Here is a 23,024-nt window from a genome sequence, read left to right on the forward strand (position 1 = left end):
TACTGATTACACTGATTTTTTTTTTAAAAGAAAGAGAAACTTCTCCAAGTCAGTGAGAGACTTGGTGTATTATTTTCAGATATTTAGACTAGCTAGAAAATATTCATTTTTGTGGCTTAAAGAAAGACATGATTTGATAAAAACAATATCTAAGTCAGGCAAGGGTAGAAGAATGGGGAATGTGGCGAGAACTACAGATAAAGCTTAAATTATAGCTGAAACAAAAAATTAAGGCAGGTCAAAAATGTAAGTATTTTTACTTTTTAAAGCATAGGTGTATATCAGCTGGTATGATGTCACTCTGAACCTTTAATGGATACTAAGATAAGTACTTTTTAAAGCATGGGTGTATATCAGCTGATATGATGTCACTCTGAACCTTTAATGGATACTGAGATAAGTACTTTTACTTTTTAAAGCATAGGTGTATATCAGCTGGTATGATGTCACTCTGAACCTTTAATGGATACTGAGATAAGTACTTTTACTTTTTAAAGCATGGGTGTATATCAGCTGATATGGTATCACTGTGAACCTTCAATGGATACTGGGATAAAGGTTACTGCCAATTACCCTTTCTTTTTCTTTGAAACAGGGTATGTCAATCCTTTCTTGGAAAAATCTTACTTTAAAGGAAAAAGGTTCTATTTCAAGGAAGTTGGATCCTGTAACGGTCAACAGACTTGTTTACTCTCAGCCACTAAGTGAATTTGAGTCTCAAAGTCTGAAAAATTTTTAGCCCTAGCACCATGAGAACTTTTGTATGACATCTGGAACCACTGCAAAAGATCTTTGCAGGAAGGTGGAGAACACAAAATGGGCTAGAAGACTGGAAGTTAGAAAATACAGTTCCAATTTTCAAAAGATTATAAGTTTAAGTTTGACAGGGGATAGATAAAACTAACCAAAAGCAGGCAAGATTTAGAGACACTAAAGCCCAGTGGCTAACAGCACACAGCTTTTGTAGGGTTGCTGTAAGAATTCAAACAGTTTATGTAAAACATTTAGCATTAGCATGTACTGAATATAGTGGTTGCTGCTATCATCATGTTCATCATTTGAATCATATTATGATGCAAGTTTTACTAGAGAGTCAGATTCTAGAGAGACCAGTCACCTAGAATCTATCTTAGGATGCCTAAAATTCTAATTATATAATATTAACAATGACATTTATTAAAGACTTTCTGTTTATTTTAGTTTTCACAACCCTATGAATAGGCATTATTATTATCCCTAATTTACACTTAAGGAAACGGAGAGACAGTGAGATTGAAGCTGTATCCTGATCACAGAACCAGGAAGTAGCCAAGCTGACTGCAAACCTCTTACCACCTACTTAAAATTGCCTCTTTAGACAGTTGGGTAGTTAAAGAAAAAAAAAAAAAAAAAAAATAGAGGAAGTTCTGGGATACACCTAAGGGGGTCAGGGAGGAAATGGGAGAAACAGAGACCTAGCCCTATGTACATTGTCATGTGCCACTCCAGAAGAGATCTATTTCTGGAAACTTTGTGGTCTAGTTTCAAAAGACCTGGATTCAAATCCTGGCAATGACTTTAGCTGGCTATGTCTTTGAACAGACACTTTTTATGAATATCAATTTTGTCTTCTTTAAAGATGATGGTGCTGGGCACAGTGACTCACGTCTGTAATCTTAACACTTTGGGAAGCTGAGCCAGGCTGATTGCTGGAGCCCAGGAGTTCGAGACCAGCTTGGGCAACATGGCAAAACTCATCTCTACAAAAAATACACAAATTAGCCCAGCGGGACACGCCTGTAGTCCCAGCTACTTGGAAGGCTGAGGTGGGAGGATCACCTGAGCTTGGGGAAGTCAAGATTGCAGTGAGCCATGATTGCACCACCGTGCTCCAGCCTGGGCAACAGAGTGAGACCCTGTCTCAAACAAAAACAAAAACAAAACAAAAAAAAAAAGAAAGAAAAATAATAAGGATAATGGTGCTTACCTTTATTGTAAGGTTACTGTGAAAATTAAAAGATATAATGCCAGTGAGCGCACTTCACAAATGGAAAACAATTATATGGTTATTGACATAGTGACTGATAAAAGAAACTATAACTTTTGACTTAACATCAAGAAACGATGTGAGAAATAGAAAATGATTCAGTTCAATGCAAATGTGTGTTTATGAATAAGAAATAAGCAGGAGGTGGTAGGGGTGGGGGGCACGGTGGCAATGGAGGCCCTGCACAGCAGGAAAGAAAGAAATGAAATGTTTCATTCTTGCTTAATTTGGGTGGACTTCTAATTCTCAGGCAAAAAGAAATAATATTAACCTCAGTGATTTCATAATGAGTTAACAATATTCCCCAATATTTATAACACACTTACCCTAATATTTTGAGGGAGTTCCAGTATTTTTTTTTTTTTTCGAGACAGAGTCTCACTCTGTCACCCAGGCTGGAGTGCAGTGGCACAATCTCAGCTCACTGAAAGCTCTGCCTCCCAGGTTCACGCCATTCTCCTGCCTCAGCCTCCCGAGTAGCTGGGACTACAGGAGCCCACCACCACGTCCGGCGAATTTTTTGTATTTTTAGTAGAGACGGGGTTTCACCATGTTAGCCAGGATGGTCTCGATCTGCTGACCTCATGATCTGCCCACCTCGGCCTCCCAAAGTGCTGGGAGTATTTTCTGCATATAATAAATCTAATGCAATATGGCTTATTTCATGAATTTGGGCAAATTATATCCACCATGCCCTCCCACTAATCCCTCAAACACTTTGCAGAATAGCATATAAATGCTCTACATTTAACACATTACATTCCTGGTTATAATCCAGTTACAACCTCTGTATTCTGATAACAGAAATGACTTTCTAAACTGTTAAAAAAGTTATTTTTTATATTAGTTCATTTTCATGCTGCTGATAAAGACATAACTGAAACTGGAAACAAAAAGAGGTTTAATTGGACTTGCAGTTCCACATGGCTGGGGAGGCCTCAGAATCATGGTGGGAAGTGGAAGACACTTCTTACATGGCGGCAGCAAGAGAAAAATGAGGAAGAAGCAAAAAAAGAAACCCCTGATAAACCCATCAGATCTCGTGAAACTTATTCATTATCACGAGAATAGGATGGGAAAGACTGGCCCCCATGATTCAATTATCTCCCCCTGGGTCCCTGCCACAGCATGTGAGAATTCTGGGAGATAAAATTCAAGTTGGGATTTGGGTGTGGACACAGCCAAACCATATCATTCTGCCCCTGGCACCTCCAAATCTCATGTCCTCACATTTCAAAACCAATCATGCCTTCCCAACAGTCACCCAAAGTCCTAACTCATTTCAGCATTAACCCAAAAGTCCATAGTCCAAAGTCTCATCTGAGACAAGGCAAGTTCCTTCTGCCTATGAGCCTGCAAAGTCAACATCAAGCTAGTTAATTCCTAGACACAATGTGGGTACAGGTATTGGATAAATACAGCTGTTCCAAATGGGAGAAATTGGTCAAAACAAAGGGGTTACAGGGCTCATGCAAGTCCGAAATCCAGCGGGGCAGTCAAATTTTTTTTTTTTTTTTTTTTTTTTTTTTTTGAGACGGAGTCTCGCTCTGTCGCCCAGGCTGGAGTGCAGTGGCATGATCTCGGCTCACTGCAACCTTCGCCTCCCGGGTTGAAGCCATTCTCCTGACTCAGCCTCCCGAGTAGCTGGGACTACAGGTGCCTGCCACCATGCCTGGCTAATGTTTTTGTATTTTTAGTAGAAACAGGGTTTCACCGTGTTAGTCAGAATGGACTCGATCTCCTGACCTTGTGATCTGCCCGCCTCGGCCTTCCAAAGTGCTGGAGGGCAGTCAAATTTTAAAGCTCCAAAATGACCTCCTTTGACTCCAGGTCTGACATCCAGGTCACGCTGATGCAAGAGGTGGGTTCCCATTATCTTGGGCAGCTCCACCCCTGTAGCTTTGCAGGGTATAGCCTCCCTCCCGGCTGCTTTCACGGGCTGGCACTGAGTGTCTGTGGCTTTTCCAGGCGCATAGTGCAAGCTGTCAGTGGATCTACCATTCTGAGATCTGGAAGATGATGGCCCTCTTCTCATAGCTCCACTAGGCAGTGCCACAGCAGGGAGTCTGTGTGGGGGCTCCAACCCCACATTTCCCTTCTGCATTGCCCTAGCAGAGGTTCTCCATGAAGGCCCCATCCCTGCAGCAAACTTTTGCCTGAGTATCCAGGCATTTCCACACATCTTCTGAAATCTAGGGGGAGGTTTCCAAACCTCAATTCTTGACTTCTGTGTACCCATAGGTTCAACACCACATGGAAACTGCCAAGGCCTGGGGCTTCCACCTTCTGAACCCACAGCCTGAGCTCTACGTTGGCCCTTTCAGCCACAGCTGGAATGGCTGGGACATAGGGCACCAAGATCCTAGGCTGCACATAGCACGGGGATCCTGGGACTGGCCCACAAAACCACTTTTTCCTGCTGGGCCTCTGGGCCTGTGATGGGATGGGCTACCATGAAGGTCTCTGACATGGCCTGGAGACATTTTCTCCATCATTCTAGACTTCATTGTATCCCTAGTACCTAACACAGGACCCAGCAGAAACAGGAACTCAGTAACTTTTTATGGTTAAACTGTGTATCTAATGGTCTTGGGGATTAACATTAGGCTCCTTGCTCCTTAGGCAGCTGGACTGAATTCCTCCTTAAAAAATGGGTTTTTCTTTTCTACTGTGTCAGGCTGCAAATTTTCTGAACTTTTATGCTCTATTTCCCTTTTAAAACAGAATGCTTTTAACAGCACCCAAGTCACCTTTTGAAAGCTTTGCTGCTTACAAATTTCTTCCGCCAGGTACCCTAAATCATCTCTCTCAAGTTCAAAGTTCCACAAATCTCTAGGGCCACCAGTCTCTGTGATAAAACATAACAAGAGTCACCTTTGCTCCAGTTCCCAACAAGTTCCTCATTCCATCTGAGACCACCTCAGCCTGGACCTTATTGTTCATATCACTATCAGCATTTTTGTCAAAGCCATTCAACAAGTCTTTAGGAGGTTCCAAACTTTCCCACATTTTCCTGTCTTCTGAACCCTCCAAACTGTTCCAACCTCTGCCTGTTACCTAGTTCCAAAGTCACTTCCACATTTTCGGGTATCTTTTCAGCAATGCCCCACTCTACTGGTACCAATTTACTATATTTGTCCATTTTCATGCTGCTGATAAAAACATACCCGAAACTGGGAAGAAAAAGGGGCTTAATTGGACTTACAGTTCCACATGGCTGGGGAGGCCTCAGAATCATAGTGGGAGGCAGAAGGCGCTTCTTACATGGCGGCAGCAAGAGAAAATGAGGAAGAAGCAAAAGCAGAAACCCCTGATAAACCCATCAGATCTCACGAGACTTACTCACTATCACAAGAATAGCATGGGAAAGACCGGCCCCCATGATTCAATTATCTCCCCCTGGGTCCCTCCCACAACATGTGGGAATTTGGGGAGATAAAATTCAAGTTGAGATTTGGGTGGGGACATAGCCTGTTATCAGAATCCAGAGAGCCTGCTGGAAGGATTAAGGCTGCATTTCTAGAAACTCTCAAGAGAGAACAGACAACCATCTATCTGGGTGGTTTTTCATTTTTCTAAATGAAAAACAGGTACACAAAGCAGGTAACCCTGAGATAAAATTGAGACAAATAATTAATGATTCTATCCACTCTATTCTCCCAAACACGCCAATAACAAGTTTAAAAAAAGTTGGAAATGAAATTGCGTCAGACATGTAATTGCAAACCATGTGTCCTCCTCAAAGACTGAAAAGAGATCTATCTTTAGAGCCAGAAAGATGCAGATTTGAGTCCAGGCTGTGCCCCTTGACCAGTTACCCTTGTGCGTTACCCTTGTGGGTAAATGCTTTTTCTTCGTGCTTTAATTTCTTTCTTTGTTGTTAGGGTGCTAATACCAATATCACAGTGTGTTTTGGGGATAATTGAGATAATATAAGTAAAGATAAGTCAATGTCAAGTGTTAAATTAATAAATTATAATATTATTTATTAATCTGGATTTCTCCTATGATCAGGTTTCAAGTGGTGTCATGATCAATAGGGGTCCCAACCATAATGTGGTCTTTCTTTGACTTCTTCCCTACAAGACCTAAGCACCTGACCCTCAAAAAGTGTAAAATCTTGAGGCACCTCAGGGAAGCACCATTTCCCCACTCGTGGTTTGGATGAGGAAGAATTTTCCCTACGCATCCTACTATCCTCTCTCTGTCCCTTTACTAACATCGCCCCAGGGCAAGTGGAGGGATGGATTCACTTACTGGCAAACTGCACATGCTCAGCTGGCTCAGCCTGACCTTGTTTTCCTCCTGTGAAGTGCCTGCTCTCAAGGAGTGTGCTACCTGCTGCTTCCCCAACTTTCTGTCCTTATGAATGGAGTTGGCCTGCTCTCTCCAGTGCTACATGGGAAAGGGTGGGTAATTTAGAGTTAGCAGGCCCATAGGTTAACAGTCTGGTTTCCCTAAGAAACAAAGTTGATTTTTGTTTTTGTTGTTGTATTGTTATTACCAACTTCTTTGAAGCCACAGAGGGAAGAGTGGTGTGACTTGTTTATTAGGACTCTATAGGAGAACTAACACTGTTAAGTTGTGCAGAGTGGCTTGGCTATGCAAAGTTAGCTGTTTTTGTTACCAGAGACGCTTTGTGACATTAGTTCAACAAGAACTCTGTTTAAGACATAACTTACTCATCTGCAGAAACTCTATGTCTACACACCAGAAATGCATAGCCTTCTCAAGAGATTTCTCAGCTAAGAAACAAAACCTAGTCATTGCGTGCATTTGTATCAGTTACTGTTCAGCGGCAGATACAGAGAGAGAGAATGCTCAGAACAGAGTCCCCCGTCATCTGTGAAGTGCTTCTGAATCCCCCACAGTTGACAGTGAGCTTTAGGCCTGACAATCCCATGCCCCTGTATGTGGCTACTGTCTGGGAACATGATTATCAGGAGCTTTCTCCAGGGAACTGAAAAACTTTCTATCTACTCAGATAAGGGAGAGAAGGTTACTCTTCCTCAGAGAAGGCCCAGCCTCGATTTCTTCAAACTTCTCTCTGGTTTAACTTCAACTCCTGGTAAAGCAGAGGGAACAAGTTACCAAAAGAAGGAGCAAGAAGGACAGGATGGCTGGTTATCGTGTACACCTTGCATGCACATCTCTGATGCAAATGCCCCAGGACCACATACTGTGCTGTATTTCTTTGCTCACATGTCTGGCCCCTCCATCAGTTTATGAGGGCTGGGGGCACACTCTAGACTTCATTGCATCCCTAGTACCTAACACAGGACCCAGTAGAAACAGGAACTCAGTAACTTTTTGTGGTTAAACTGTGTATCTAAATGATTGTTAATCAAATACCACACAGATAAACAGTTCTTTCTCCAGTTGAGAGGACTAGGCTCCTATAATCATAATGAGACAATGGACAAAAGGAATCTTTTCAGAAAACAGAACTACTTCACGCAAAGATCAACAGTGGCTACTGGACATGATGCTTCCCAGGCCAATCTAAACAGCTCCCGTGTTTTCATTTTCTAGCATTCAGTGAAAAGTCAGCTCCTTTGGAAGCATGCCCACTCACTTAAAACAATGTTTAAAAAGTCATGATAGACCTTTGTAAAGATCTTTGCAATACCACCCAAAGACCTCTACCTTTGTGCTTTGCTTAAAAAATAAGTTTTAAAAATATACTTCAGAGGAAAAAATAATGGGGAGGAGAGCAAGCTAATCAACTTGGGAATTTTTGTTTTTTTTGTAGAGATGGGGGTCTTGCCATGTTGCCCAGGCTGGTCTTGAACTCCTGGGCTCAAGCAATGCTCCTGCCTCAGCCTCCCTAGATGCTGGGATTACAGGCATGAGTCACAGTGCCTGGCTGGGAATTTTTTTTCTAATACGAGACAAAAATGTATCATCTCACCTCCTTTAGTGCAAACTCGACTTCTGTGACTTCGGTGTCTATGCCCAAGCTTCTGTCACTGTTGCATCTACTCTCGTTGCCTTTGTCCCCTTCAATGACAGCATCCTGGCCCCTAACCTGTCTCCCTCAATCATCCCACACAACACCACGACATTAATTTTCTTCGAACTTTGATCCTGCTACCCATTCCGTGTGCATCTGCTAGGGAGGCCTGATAGCAAGGTCATGGTTGACAGGACTGTACAGCAGGAAGAACTTTTGAAAATCACTTAATTCAATAGAGCCTCTTAATTTATTAAAAACAAAAAACAAATACCTAGTGCCCAGAAAACCGAAGTGAATATTTAAAGGTTCACAGTTAGGACAGACCTGGGGCTGAAAACAAAGCCTCAACCTCAGTGCCAGTGTTCTTTCCACGAGGCAATGGATCTCTCAAATACTTCAGCAAGTCTGACACTTAATAGCCCTTCAAAACTGCCCCCCTCCCTTTTCGTGCCAGGCGTGGTAGCTGACACCTAGAATTTCAGCACTTTGGGAAGCCAAGGCAGGAGGATCACTTGAAGCCAGGAATTAGAGACCAGACTGGGCAACAAAGCAACACCTGCCCCCTCCCCCAGCCATCTCCACAAAACAAAACAAAACAAAACAAAACAAAACAAAACAAAACAAAATTAGCCTGGCACGGTGGCACACACCTATGGTCCCAGCTATCTGGGAGGCTGAGGCAGGAGGAGGATCACATGAGCCTAGGAGTTCGAGGCCACAGTGAACTATAATCATGTCACTGCATTCCAGCCTGGGCACAGAGTGAGACCTTGTCCCTTAAAAGAAAAAAAAAAAAACTACCCCAACTTAACTATCTTTTTAGATACATACAGAGATGTAGATATAGATATTATTCATATTCCTGGTGGTTTTTAAGCCTTTTAAAGTAACATAGCTCCCTTGTTCCTCCAAATGGAATGTTATGCAGGACCTCAATTTTATAAAAATAAATAAAAATTATTTATCTCTTCTGCAGCTGAGGCAGGATGTCTACTCCTCTCAAAAGCCACTGAAACACCTCTGAGAACTTTCAGGTTTCGCTTGATCAGTTGGACAACTCATCAGACCCCTAATGCTGACTGCACTTGTCAGTGGCTAAATCCCTGCCCCTGCCCTTTCTTTCGCCTTCCACCTGCCATAATCTTCCAGCCTCCAGGCGACTTCTCCCTACCATGCTGTTAGGAAGTGACTCTTGTCTCTCCTTTGCTCCAAAGCTCTGAATCTGTAGCCCTTCCTTTGTACCTAAACAGTCTGATTTGTTGGTTATTCCCACAGCTCACCCCCAACTTCTGGCCCATCTACAATCAGGGCCCACCCACCCATCTGTTAGCCCTGTTGGCCCATCAAAGCAGGCTTCAAACACAAGCTGCCACCTCTGGTGGAGGTTCAGCCCACCCCTTCCCCTTCTCTCCTGACCCTTCCCTAATTTGGCTTTGTTTCTGCCATCCCTACTGCACTCATTTGGAACCCTTGTTTCTCGGCAAATATTTATGGGTTTGACTTGTCATTCTTGAGTTCTATACTCTTCCCCCAGCACCACCTCCCGCTGGCCTTTTATTTTTTGTTTGTTTGTTTTTTTCTCTTTCACTTTTCCCCTCTTGAGCTCTGGGGGCTCTGGTAGAAGGTGGTGGCTCCTGAAGGAAAAAATACAACCCCCTCTCACCCTGAACCATCTGTCCACTGACCAACTAGTAAGTTCCCCCTGGGTCTCCTAGGGACACTCGGAAATGGCAGAAAGACCAAGATCACTTGCACCTAGGGTGCAAGTTTAAAATGCAGACTCTAGCTTCCCAATCCTCACCAGTGGATGTGTGGACTCTGCTGCTCTCCAGAGTTTAAGAACTCCCTGAGCTAGGGAGTCTGACACGCCTGGCCTGGCATATCCAGTGGTCTGTGGGCCAAGAGTCATTTCCTGAGGCGAAAAGGCAGGATAGAAAAGTGGTCATCTGAAGAGCTGCATTTCCAGCAGTAAGAATGGCAGAAAAAGTCCTTGGTGGAAAGGAGAATTAACCTGAATCATTATTGGGAATATACAGTGTGGCCCTTCTCCTACTGGTCTACACCACCTGTGAAGAGGCTGGTTCAATGAACTACCCCTGTGCTTTGTGGCTCTTGGTCATTGTGTTGTATAGACTGGTGGTTAAGTAAACAGATCTGAGATCAGACTGCCCGAGTTTGACTCCCAAATCTGCCATTTCTAGAGTGTGGGCTCTGGAGTTTACTATATCACATTGCTCAACATTAGCTTCCACTTCTTCCATTTCTGTAAAACGGAGATAAAATAGCCATCTCATAGGGCTGCCATGAGAGTTAAGTGACATTATCCAAATAAAGCATCCGATATAGCAGCAAGCACAAGGTAAGTCTGTAATATGCATTAGCTTTCATTCTTATCACTAACATCATGCTTTCTTGAACTTACTTATATACATATGTCTCCCTCCTTCTGGATAGGGAACTCCTGAAAAGCAGATCCCACAGGCTTCTATGTTCCTTCTCTCCTAAAACACTCTTAGTGGGTTATAGCTCGCAGAATTGTGGTGATCAACGAAGACAGTAGGTGAAGAGAGGTTAGCAGCGGGTCTGGCACACTGTAGGCACACGGTAATTGGCAATGACTCTTGAAAAGAGTGACCAACCTTGACCACATCCTGGGTGTGAGGGACAGCAGGAGCCGTCCCTCCTGAGGAGGGGCACCTGAGGCAGGGCACCTCCCTCCAGCCACCAAGCAGACAGATGGGCCTTTCACGAGGGCAGGAACATGTTTAGGAGGCTTCTTGAGGGACACTGGGAGAAGCTGGCCCAAAAGCTTATGTTAATTGGACATTCACACCTATTATTTTATGAAAGGAATTCAAGCACTCTCACAGCTGTGCCAGAAAGACTCATCCCCAGTCCAAGGGTGCTTTTTAAATACCAAATATCTTAATCCTGATGTTTTTATGTAACCACAATGTGTAGATTTGCCAAAAATGTTAAAAATAGAAGAAACCAAAAATCAAAGAGAAAAATCTTCTCATAGTTTCTAATCCAACTTGCATGGAAATAGTTATCTTGCAAAAGAATGAAGGGTATAAATTTTTTCATTCATTTAGGGGAGTTGTTTTGGTTTTTCTTGTTTTATTCTTTGGGTAGTTTATTTGTTTTTCCCACAGTACTTTTTTTTAATGACAAGTAAGGGTAACACCACTTTTCTTAAAAACAATAAAAGCTACAAAAAAAAAAAAAAAAAAAAAAAAAAAAAGCCTTTAAAAGTCTCCAAAGGCCTCAGGAACTTTTGCCCAGAGAAGTGAACTTCTCAAGCAAAGCCATGGAAAACAACGTCTGCCGCAGGCGCGGGGCTGAGCCAAACCCCTGCGGCGAGGGCTTGCTTTATTTTTGGTCCAAGCTCACAGTCCAGGAAGCCACATCCACTGACTTATTTTTCATTTAAGATTCTACATTCATCATTACGTCTTGTTAGGTAAGCCTCCAGTGGATTTCCTCTCTTTGGTCTAAGAAATCTGAAGAGGAAAAACAGAAACACACAGTCACCATTCCTAGGAAAATAGCATCAGCCCAGCAAGAGACGAAAACAGGTGTCTGGTAAAAGCTTCCACTCTATTCTCTTTAAACTGCACTTTATTCTAAGAAAGAAAAAGAAAAAAAACAACAACAACAAAACACCCAGCTCCCTGAGTTTAAACAGTGCTTGATTTTATATAAGCACCAGATGATTCAAATTCCTTTTAGAAAAAGGTGGTGGAGGATTCTATAAAAACTCTGATAACCATTTCTTCTACCAACTTTAGTCAACAAAAAAATTGAAAGGCTTAACATAGGTGAAAACTGAAAAATACAGAGTTCCACAAAGACAAGTTGAAACTGTCATTTTTAAAAAGAAGCATCTAAAGGTCACTTTGGTAACATCTCAAATGCACACCTTTACATAACTGATCAAGATACAAACCACTTGCAAACATTTATATTTTAAATCACACACAGCTATTCCGACTCAGAGATTTTAAGTGATTACACAATGAATTGGTCCTCATATGCTTTCCCTTAATTTTCCCTAACCTTGCGTGGCTTCTAGAAAAAGACAAAAACTGACAGACAAGGGTAGTATGGCCAAGCAGCCCTGATTTATTTCAGCTTTGAAAGGCCACTACACTTGGATTCTCATTTCTGCAGGGAATGCAATCCAGAGAGCTGAGCTCGCTGTCCTGAATAAAGTACACGTTTTTCTCATCTAGCGGAGTAAACTTGTGAAATGTGAGTACAACCTGCCCAGTGTCTGAGGCAGGCAAAGGGGGAGGGTGGGGTCGTGCTGGGACACAGAGGAGTCACTCCCTGTTTGGAGAGCTACGCTCCTGGAGCACCAGGCTCACAGGAGGGCACAGGCAGGAGGCAGGATCCCGGCCTTCAAAGTGCCCAGGAAAGAGAAGCTGTCCAAGCTGGACAAGCAGAGAGGGACCTGCTGCCCTGAGAGCTAGTTCCTAAACTAATCCACATCAAGGAGGGCCATGGGCCTCTGGGGCAACACAGGGACCTGCAAGGGGCAGTGTGGGAAAGAATCTAGCACCTTCTCCAACCAAGGGGTTAGCCCCTAACAGGGGATGTTGGTGATGGACCCCATCAAGACATTCCCTCAGCTTCATCAGAGGTCATGCACTCTCCCCAGTTCCACACCCACCCCACCTTGCTCACAAGCAGAAGGGGAAAGAAGGTACCTTGGCATTCATTTGGGAAGCTGCCAAGATAGTCTAATCTTTCAACTGGGGCATCTAATCTGATAGCAGCCACAGAGCAACAGACTGCATGTGTTCAAATTCTAACCTCCAATGTTATGGCATGAAAAGGTGGGAGCTTTGGAAGATAATTTGGTTATGAGGGCTCTACCCTAATGAATGCAATTAGCCATTACAAAAGGGACCCCAGAAAGCTCTCTACCCTCAAGAGGGCCCACATCAGAACCCAATCATGCTGGTACCCTGATCTTGGATTTCCAGCTTCCAGAACTATGAGAAATAGATTTTCTGTTGTTTATAAGCCACCCAGACTAAGGTATTTTGTTATAGCAGCCTGAACTAAGACACACAGATATTTACACCATCTCATTTTTATCATAGTCTAGGTTTATGATGTATTTAATTTTATAAAGCCTTGTATGGGTAGGAGAAAAAGTAATAGTGATAATAATTTATGTTTCCTCCAACCATATCTAGTAAACACAAAAGGGTCCTTTTAGGTAAAGTTTCTTTCTGACTAATAAGGAAATACATGTACACCTCATTACTGTATGGCCTCCCAGAAGCCACTGAGTTCTGAGGATTTAGAAGAAATGATTCAAATGGAGTTTCCCTAGACATCATGGGCCCAAACTGACTCCTTACACCAGAGATTACTTTTTAATTACTCTCATCAAGGCTGGCTGAATAAACCTTACCCACGTCAGCACACAAGTGAAGGCAATGACATTTTGTAATGGCAGAATCCAGGTCATCATACCCTAGAATAGTCGCCATGATGCAAGTGCCTGCTGGTTAGAATCTTCGTATCATTCCTGTTGCAAGACACATAGCTATTTCCTGTTCTGGGAAGTTTTGGAGGGGTGAGAGAAAGAAACGCAAGAAGGGAAGAGACATTCATGACAAAATCTGGCAAAGGCTTTTTGAGGAGCTACAGCCTCTCCCTCTCAGGCAGTAGCAAATAGTCTCATCAAAATAACTCTGAAATCTAGAATGAAGATTATGAAAAGAAATCCAGTGTTATACATGAAATTTTAAAACATGTGTACTTTTTCCCTCAGCAAACCCACCTTTAACAATCTATCAAAAGACAAATGTACTGGGCTATGGTGCTAGGCAGATTTCCAAGGTGGCTCCTAGTGTTCTCTGTCCCCTGGCATCCATGCTCTTGTGTAATCTTCTGATTGAGTGAACGCTGGACCCAGAGACTGATTTCTAGTGAACAGAATACAGCAAAAGGGACGGGGCACTCTTCTGAGATTAGGTTATAAAAGACTGTGACCTCTCTTGCTCACACACTCTTGCTCTCGCTTTGATGATGCCAGCTGCCATGTTGTGAGCTCTCCTCCTGAGATGCCTACATAGCAAGGAACTGAAGGTGCCTTCCAGCTAAAATCCAGGCAGTGAGGAGCAAAGGCCCTCAGGCCAACAGTCCACCAGGATCTGAATTCTGCCAACAACCACTGGGTAAGCTCACAGGCAGCTCCTTCCCAGTCAAACCTTGACACAACCGCAGGCTCAGCCTTGGGAGAGATCCTGAACCGGAGAACCCAGCTACGCTGCACTCTGCCTGCTGACCCACAAAAACTGTGAGATAATAAACGTTGTTGTTTTTAAACCACTGTGTTGGAGGGGATTCTGTTATGAAGCCATAGATAAATCATATGGCTATTTAAGCCTCATTGTTTATAATCACATACAAAAGGAAACAACCAAAAGTCCGTTCAGAGATAACCAGCATAATCAAGAATGGTATATCCATATACGAAATACTGGGCAGTCCTCAAAACACAGTGAGGTCAATATATCTGTATTGATATGAAAAGAAGTTCATGAAAATGAAAAAGCAAATTGCAAAACAGCACATGACTTTTTAAACATGGCAGGTATCGACATCCATTCCTGTAAACTCCAGATAAGCTCCTCACCCACTGTTCTCATTTCAGAAAACAATTCTAGTTGTCTAGTTGCTCTGTCTAATCCATTTGAAAGTATATCATTTACTTCAAATTGCCAACACATCCCACACTCCTCACACCCTCCACCGCAACTACTCTCATCCACACCACCAGATTCTCTTTACAGCTGCCATGGACTGGGCGGGTTGCACTGCCTCCACTTCTGTTCCTCTGCAATCTATTAATATTTCCAGACAGGAGCCAGAGTGGTACTTTAAAGATATAAGTGAAATCAGGCCACTGCCCTCTTCAAGCCCTACAAAGGCTTCCCATCACGCTCAGAATAAAAACCAATGTTGCTATATTGGTTTACAAAGTCATGATCTACAGATCTGGCCCCTGGATACCTCTCCTTCCCCTACGATTCTCTCCCTCACTTATCTGCTCTATCCACAGTGGCCTCCCTGATGTTTCTATAACGTGCCAAGTCTCCTATCACTTCAAGGCTGTATTAGTTTGCTAGGCCTGCCATAACCAAGTACCCAAAACTAGGTGGCTTAAAGAATAGAAATGTATTGTCTCAGTTTTGGAGACAAGAAATCTGAAATCAAGGTGTTGGCAGGGCAATGCTTTCTCTGAAGGCACTAGGGAGAAATCTGTTCCATGTTTCTCTCTTTGTTTCTGATGGGTTTTTTTGGTATCTTCGGTGTTCCTTGGCTTGTAGACTCAGCACCTCAATCTCTACCTTCATCTTCACAAGTTATCCTTCCTGTGTATATGTCTATCTCCAAATTTTCCCTTTTTATGAGGATAGCAGTCACTTTACATGAGAGGCCCACCCGACTCCAGTATGACCTCTTGTTAACTTATTATTTTCTGCAATAACTCTATTTCCAAATAAGTTCACATTCAAAGGAATTGCAGGTTAGGACTTCTACATATGAATTTGGGATAGGGAACATAATTCAACCCCAAAACAACTGCCTTTGCAATCACTGTCCCCTCTTCCTGAAAAGCTCTTTACTCAGTGTGGCTGCCATGAGACTGTACCTCTCAGACATCCAACTTACAAGGAGTATTACTGGCTAGGAGTTACAGCTGCTGTGCTCTGAAATCCATCTCCGCATTTGTGCTAAAGCCACATTCCTCACAGGCTACTCCTAGACAGTGACTGAGCATGGCAGGCATAGTGACGCAAACCTATTCCTGCAAGATGAAAACACCTGAGGGGTGGCCTGGCTCAAAGACTCCCGAACAGCCTTGCCAGGCTCTCCTGGAACAGCACAGCCCTGTAGGATGCTTCCACTCACCCTCCTCCCTCCCCTCTTCTTCACCTGGGGTCAGACCTGCATCACAATCAGAGGAGTCTCCCAAGTTCCCAGTAGCTCACTCCTATTTTCCATCACAGTCAGGGCATTCAAAAGGGCTCTGTGCTTGGTTGAATACTCCTCTGTAGCCATCTTGAAATTCTTAATGTTATTTTTGAACACGGAGCCCCACATTATCATTTTTCCCTTGACCTCACTCTTGCTCACAGGAGTTGCCTTAATAAATCTCTTGCATAGCTAATCCTGCCTTGGTGTAATGCTTCTCAGAGAACACGGACTCACACCCCAGATACCAGCATGATTCTTCATTACTTCATGTAAGCCTGTGCTTAAAGGTCACTCCTCAGAGAGGTTTCCTTTGCCACCCTAATAAAGCACATGACCCAAACCAGTCCCTCTCTCTCCCATTCTCCTCCTTTAATTTTCTTCATCGCTCCAACTGATTTTACTATATGTTTTACTTATTGTTTGTTTTGTCTTTCCCATGAGAATGTAAACTATACAGGGGCAAAAACATAATGTTATTTATTGTTGTGCCCCAGCACCTATAACAAAGCCAGGAACATGATAGATGGCCAATAAATGGTTTGTGAGTAAATTAATTTACATTAAAAATGTCAGTCTGAATTTACCCAGATCCTCTTTCAGTTCCAAAATATAAGCCATTGCAGCCATCACAAGAATGTACCTCATATACCTGTAAAACATAACTGTTCTTCTTAATGCAGGCCAGAAATGAAGCCAGAATTCAAAGCTGAAGCAATAAGCATGACAGCAAACACCACTATCACCCAGAGAGGGGTTGAATCTGGATACAGCTGTTTAGGGGTTTAGGGTTGGGATGCCCAGTTGAGAACAGGTGACGTGGCCCAAGACTCATGCAAGGTAAGACACTGGAACTGACATAACTGCGTCAAGTCAGAATTCTTGAAAATATCCATCTACATAAGAATAGGACTAGAACTACCACTGCTCCCAGTAGCTCAGGGAAGGGGGAAGTAAATCTGAATTATGCTCCAGTATCAAGGTGAAAAAAAATGCATCTGATTAAGAAAACTAAATAAAATACCAAACCTGTGTCATGCACAAGTGTGTTGTACAAATTTACATTGTTTAGACTGTGTATGTATCTTGAGCTAATAGATCACTATAAAAATGTTCCCAGAACCAGGGAAGAAGCAGGCTCAAATTGTTCTGTAGAAATATTTTCATAACTCAGGACCTACAAGAGTCCCTCAGAATAAACAATTCCTGCTGAACAAACCCAAAAAGAATGAAGCCAGTCAGATGGAGAAGCTACATACATAACGTACACAACAAGCAGAAGAATTGGCACTCTAAGAACTTATAGTAAGAGAATAATCTGACAGGATCTATAAACTAATTATGCTTAAATGTATTTTTTAACATAAAAGAAGGAATAAAAACCATAAGAACCATCCTTTATGAACAAAGAAAGGGCAGCTTTGAAAAAAAGAACTAATTTGAATTCTTAAAGATGAGAAAAACATGTTAAATTACATATTAGATACAGCTGAAAAGAGAATGAGCCTCATGAAAGAGGAGTCTAAAGAAGTGTTCTGAATGGAGCAGAGAAAGAAAAAAGGGGATCAAAAAATGTGAAAGAGAGGTTATAAACACAGAGAGTAAATTGGGGCAATGAAACACGTTTAACTGAAGTTCTGGAAAAGGAGTAGTTTATGTTAGAGGGGCAATATTGAAATGATAAAGGCTGAGAATTTAATAGAATTAAAGCAATACATATGTTCTTGATTTGGAAAATTACAAGTCTCAAGCAGGATTAAAAAGAAATACACACACACACACACACACACACACACACACACACACAGTGGTAAACGGCAGAACACCAGCGCCAAAGAAAAAGTCATACAAGCAACCAGAGAGAAAAAGATAAATTACAAACTTAATAACGGCAATTAGATTGGTGGTTGACTTTTCATCAATAATACAGAGGCATATTCAAAGTGGTAATAAAAAAACCTGTCAAACTAATATTCTATACCTAATTAAGTTACTGCTCAAAATGGGGGTATTTTAACCTGTTTTATGCTGCTATAACTGAATAACACAGACTAATTTACACAGAACAGAAATTTATTTCCTCACAGGTCTGGAGGCTGGGAAGTCCAAGAGCAAGGCAGCGGCAACTAGGGAGGGCTTTCTAACTGTGTCACATCGTGGCAGAAGGCATCACACGGGCAAGAGAGAGAGGAAAGGAGGCTAAAGTCATCCTTTATAAGAAACCCCTTCCTTGAATAACAAACCCACTCCTACTACAATGAACCCACTCCCATGATAATGGCATTAATCCATTCATGAGGGCAGAACCTTCAGGACCTAATCACCTCTTAAAGTTCCCACCTCTCAACACTGATGCATTGATGATGAAGTTTCCAGCACATGAATTTTAGGAGACATATTCAAACAGAGGGTGAAATAAAAACATATTCATACCAAAAAAGAGAGCTGAAAGAAATATTAAAGAATAATAACTTCATTATGAAGGAAACTAAGAAAAAGATAAATAAGCAATGATGAGCAAAGAAGATAAACATGTTAGTATATTTATAAACACCCCTACTCAAAAAAAATTTTTAAGATTAATAGGGAAAGGCATTATAAACAACTTGAAACTAAAACATCAGATAGCAATAATATGAAAGAGTGATTCACTTAAAGCACTCTATGGCCCTTGCATTATGTGATAGGGGAATAGCAATTTTGAATAACTTAAAACTTTTTAAAAGCTAAGCTCGTGCTTTGGGAGGCCAAGGCAGGACGTTTGCTTCAGGTCAGAAGTTTAAGGCCAGCCTGGGCAACACAGTGAGACCCAGTCTCTACAAAAAGTTTTAAAAATTAGCTGGATGTGGTGGTACGTATCTATAGTCCTAGCTACTTGAGAAGCTGAGGCAGGAGAATTGCTTGAGCCCAGGAATTCAAGGTAACAGTGAGCTATGATTGCACTACTGCACTTCAGCCTGGGCAACAGAGCAAGATACTGTCTCTTTAAAACAAAAAAAGGCTAAGCATTCATATTATTCATATAATACTTTTAGGGGAAATGAGGAAGGAAATGGGAGAGAAGAAATAGAATGCATAACTTTTTTTTTTCGCTTTGAGACACAGTCTCTCTCTGTTCCCCAGGCTGGAGAATGGTGCAATCTTGGCTCACTGCAACTGCAACCTCTGCCTCCTGCCTGAGCCTCTCAAGTAACTGGGACTACAGGCACACGCCACCACGCCCAGCTCTTTCTTTCTTTCTCTCTTTCTTTCTTTTGAGACGGAGTCTTTCTCTGTCTGCCAGGCTGGAGTACAGTGGCACGATCTTGGCTCTCTGCAACCTCCGCCTCCCAGGTTCACGCCATTCTCCTGCCTCAGCCTCCTGAGTAGCTGGGACTACAGGCACCCGCCACCACGCCCAGCTAATGTTTTGCATTTTTTTAGTAGAGATGGGGTTTCACAATGTTAGCCAGGGTGGTCTCGATTTCCTGACCTTGTGATCCGACCACCTCGGCCTCCCAAAGTGCTGAGATTACAGGCGTGAGCCACCGCGCCCAGCCCCCAGCTAATTTTTGTATTTTTAGTAGAGACAGGGTTTCACCATGTTGGCTAGGATGGTCTTGATCTCTTGACCTCGTGATCTGCCTGCCTGGGCCTTCCAAGATACTAAGATAACAGGTGTGAGCCACCGTGCCTAGGCAGAATTGTATAACTTCTAAAGTAGTAGAAGAAAGGAAAGGGGAAAAAGAATACTCAAATGAGACATATACAGACAAAATATGAAAAAAAGAAGGAATTGTAAGGATGTAAGAAAATATAAGAAAGAATTAAGAGGACAGAAAATGATAAATATATAAGTAAATCAATACAAGCACTGACTCTATAAAAGAATAAAAGAAACGATGCCTCATGGAGTTTGCAAAATTATATAGACTTAAAATACTCAAAAGACTAGCGTAAGAATTGTGGGAAGGGATAAATCAGAAGGGTGTTATTCAAAGGAAGGTAAAAATATTGATCACGTTAGAATTTAGTAAGTTAACGATGCATGCTATAATTACGAGGCTAACCTCTAAAAGAATAAAACGGACAGTATGTCTTTCAGAGTGGTGCAGAGGGAAAAACAGTGAGACAATGAACCCGATCATCCGTTAAAAGACAAAAAAGGAGAGAAGAAACACAGGAACTGTGCAACAAACAGCACAAAAGACTCCAGCAGACATGGATTAAAATATATCGGTACAGTTAATTATAACAAATGCAAATCAACTAAATGCTCCAGCTAAAAGATGATGACAAACTGAAATGCTTACCGGGGCAGAGTAGGTCACATAACTGAGTAAACAGCCAGGTGTAGGAAAGCAACAACCCAAATAACCACAACTGATGTCTCCTCAGGGTCAGGGAGACAATAGAATGTTGTGGGGCCTGGGGTAAACTGGTAAGAGTGTACTTGTGTAAGGAAGGTAGTTCTTACAGATTGTTGCCATGTGGGAATACAGTCCAATGTCACATATGTTAACTTTCAAAAACCTGGAAACTCGGAGTTTCATGGGAAATCAGAATTTTAAACATCAGCCACGAATTATTTTTAAAAAGCAAACACTGAAAAAAAGGAAATAAAATACTATTAATCCAGTGGAGGGAAGATAAGAGATAAAATAAAGCAAACGAACAAAAAGCACGGTACATAAAATGCAAAAACAAAAACATAAAGCAAAAGGGGGGAATAAGAAAACAACTCCTGCAAACCACTGAAACATGAATGGAAGTGAAGGCTTATGCTAAAACACCACTGTGATCCCCACCCTGTAATTTCCACCCTGTTCAACCTTATCATTTGGCTGAAGAGACCTAACATTAAAGGATGGGAAAAACACTGAATAATCCAAACATAAAGCACATGGAGCCCCACTGGCCACTCAAAACTCATAATAATGTCTGGATGTTTGTTCCATCAGTTCTGCTTACACCAAGTCTCCTCTGGGGGCTTACTGGATACCTGGGCTTATCCAGCTATTAAGAAAAACGGCAATGTTAAAAGGAATGCTCTGTGCCTAAAAGAATGAAGAGAGGAAGAGAAAGAAAAAGAAAAATCCACAACATTCACCTTAAGTTACTCTTTGAGCCAGTTCCTGGAATGTCAGTTCTTCCCCATAGCCTATGAGGTAGGGTCTGAAATGTTCAGTGTGGCTTCCAAGGCTTTTCAGACCTGGCTCAGTTGCATCTCAGTCCCTGCCTCCACACCGTTGCCCATGCTGGTGCCCCTGCCCAGATGTCTTCATCTCCCCATCTGTACTTCCAGCCAAACCCTTTCCAAGTGAAGCATTTTCTAAAAGTTGCTTGAGGTTCCTGACAAAAATCCCTGTATAAGGAATATATCATATGGCTGTTTTTAAATTTGGTTGTACTCTGAAAAAATCTGTGTAATGAGACAAAGAAAATTGTGTTCATCAGAAGGCACATGGGGAAAATGGGTTGGCCTGATAAGGCTGCTTCTGGAGAGAAATGAAGCCAGGATGAGGACTGAACTCTTTTCCCAGAGTGTCTTGCCTGTGAACAGGCCTCCTGCTAACCTGTCTTATCCACTGGAAAACATAGCTACAGCACTTACAGCTTAATATCTTTAAGAGGTGTACAGAAATATTTGAGGGCTTAAAAGAGATTATTGTCTCCAAAATACAAAGAGATAAACATGACAATTACCAAATGTTTAAGTAAATGTCTACAAATATATGGTACTTCTTTAATTGTTAAATCTAACATATTTCAAAAACATTTTGTTTCAAAATATTTTAAAAATATCTTCTTGTGCATGAAAACAATTGGTAAGTTAAGCTGTCTTCCTTTTTAAGAATTGACTGCATAGCTCCCGAGAAAACAGAGCCAATCATAAATTGAATGACATACTTACAGTCAAATGATTTCAGAAGCCCAATTATAAAGGTGCTTTTCATCGCTTGCTGCAAAAACTATATTTAATGTGAGGTGTGGGTGCACATTGATATGTTTGGTATGCTCGTGGGCAGAAGAGGACCTAAGGCCTCAGAAAATCCTAAAAGACCTGGTCCCATGTACAGCAGGAGGGTGCAAAGAGAGCTGGCATTAATAGAATGTGAAGCGACACAGGGGGAAATGGCAGAGGGTGGGTCACAGCTGAGTGGTCCATTTGCTGCTGCTCGCCCTTCATGAATGAAATCTTCAAAACAGCTACAGATTCTGGAAAATGCTGCTTTCTACTGGATTTCTCATAGGAAATAAGGCTTTGAGTCCAGGTGACAGAGCAACTAAGGAGTACCACGGCAGGGTGAGAGCCCATACCGAGCTTATGATGCCAAGCATTGGGGTTCAGGCCAAGTTCTTCCTGCATCTTTGAGGGGCAGGGATGCCCCAAGTGAGAATTGTTACCTGCATTTCATAATATATGCTCTTCTGAAAATGCAGGTCCTGTCACAGTTGTCTGGAGCTGAGGGTGAGTGGAAAATAGAAGTGATCAGGAGTCTTTCTAAGGGCTCCCATTCAGAGGATCCCATTAATTCAGAGAAAAGTGGGAAGAGCTAATAAACAGCCATCACAGAAGGCCCTGATCTAACAAGGTCTCCCAGCATTTCCACAGCAGCCCCCTGTTTGCCAGGTAGGGGTTGAGAAGGTGGACTCTTTGCTTTCAGTTATAATGGACCTATGCTAAAAGCAAAACAAAAAACTCAGGCGGGGGCAAGAAGCCATGGCAAGTGAACATTTCTCACTATGCAAAACTGATGAGTGGGAGGCAGTAAGAAGAGAGCAAACTGAAGTGAATTATTTTACATTTATTTTTACTTCAAATAAAAAGCATAAAGAATTTGAAAATATTTTGTTAGCCTTCAACCTTGCAGTCACTTTAACCTATCCTCATTAAAGGGCCACCATAAAGGCTTCATGAGTAGCAGTCCCAGGCTAATTCCCTTCTGTTTGCTTGTTCCTGTGCATTTCATGTCTGCCCACCTCCTGAGCCTTGCACCTGCCCTGTGGGTTTGGTGCTTGCACAAATCACCCCCCCTACCCCCGGCCTCTTCTGCCCTA

At 42.2% G+C, this 23,024-nt stretch overlaps 1 protein-coding gene across 3 annotated transcripts in view; it reads right to left on the bottom strand.

The window, feature by feature from the left end:
• MOB3B (MOB kinase activator 3B) overlaps positions 1 to 23,024 on the bottom strand; it is a 206,080-nt gene that overhangs the window by 137,589 nt on the left and 45,467 nt on the right. Inside the window, exon 1 of one of the 3 annotated variants that reach the window (XM_030920140.1) lies at positions 5,232 to 5,290. The exons of the other annotated variants lie outside the window; for them this stretch is intronic. The gene's annotated coding sequence lies outside the window, so the exon portion shown is untranslated. Of the gene's footprint in view, positions 1 to 5,231; positions 5,291 to 23,024 lie in introns of those variants that run through there. 3 annotated transcript variants of the gene reach the window in all.

The sequence above is a fragment of the Rhinopithecus roxellana genome, chromosome 16 (genome assembly GCF_007565055.1).
Source record: "Rhinopithecus roxellana isolate Shanxi Qingling chromosome 16, ASM756505v1, whole genome shotgun sequence".
Lineage (NCBI taxonomy): Eukaryota > Metazoa > Chordata > Mammalia > Primates > Cercopithecidae > Rhinopithecus > Rhinopithecus roxellana.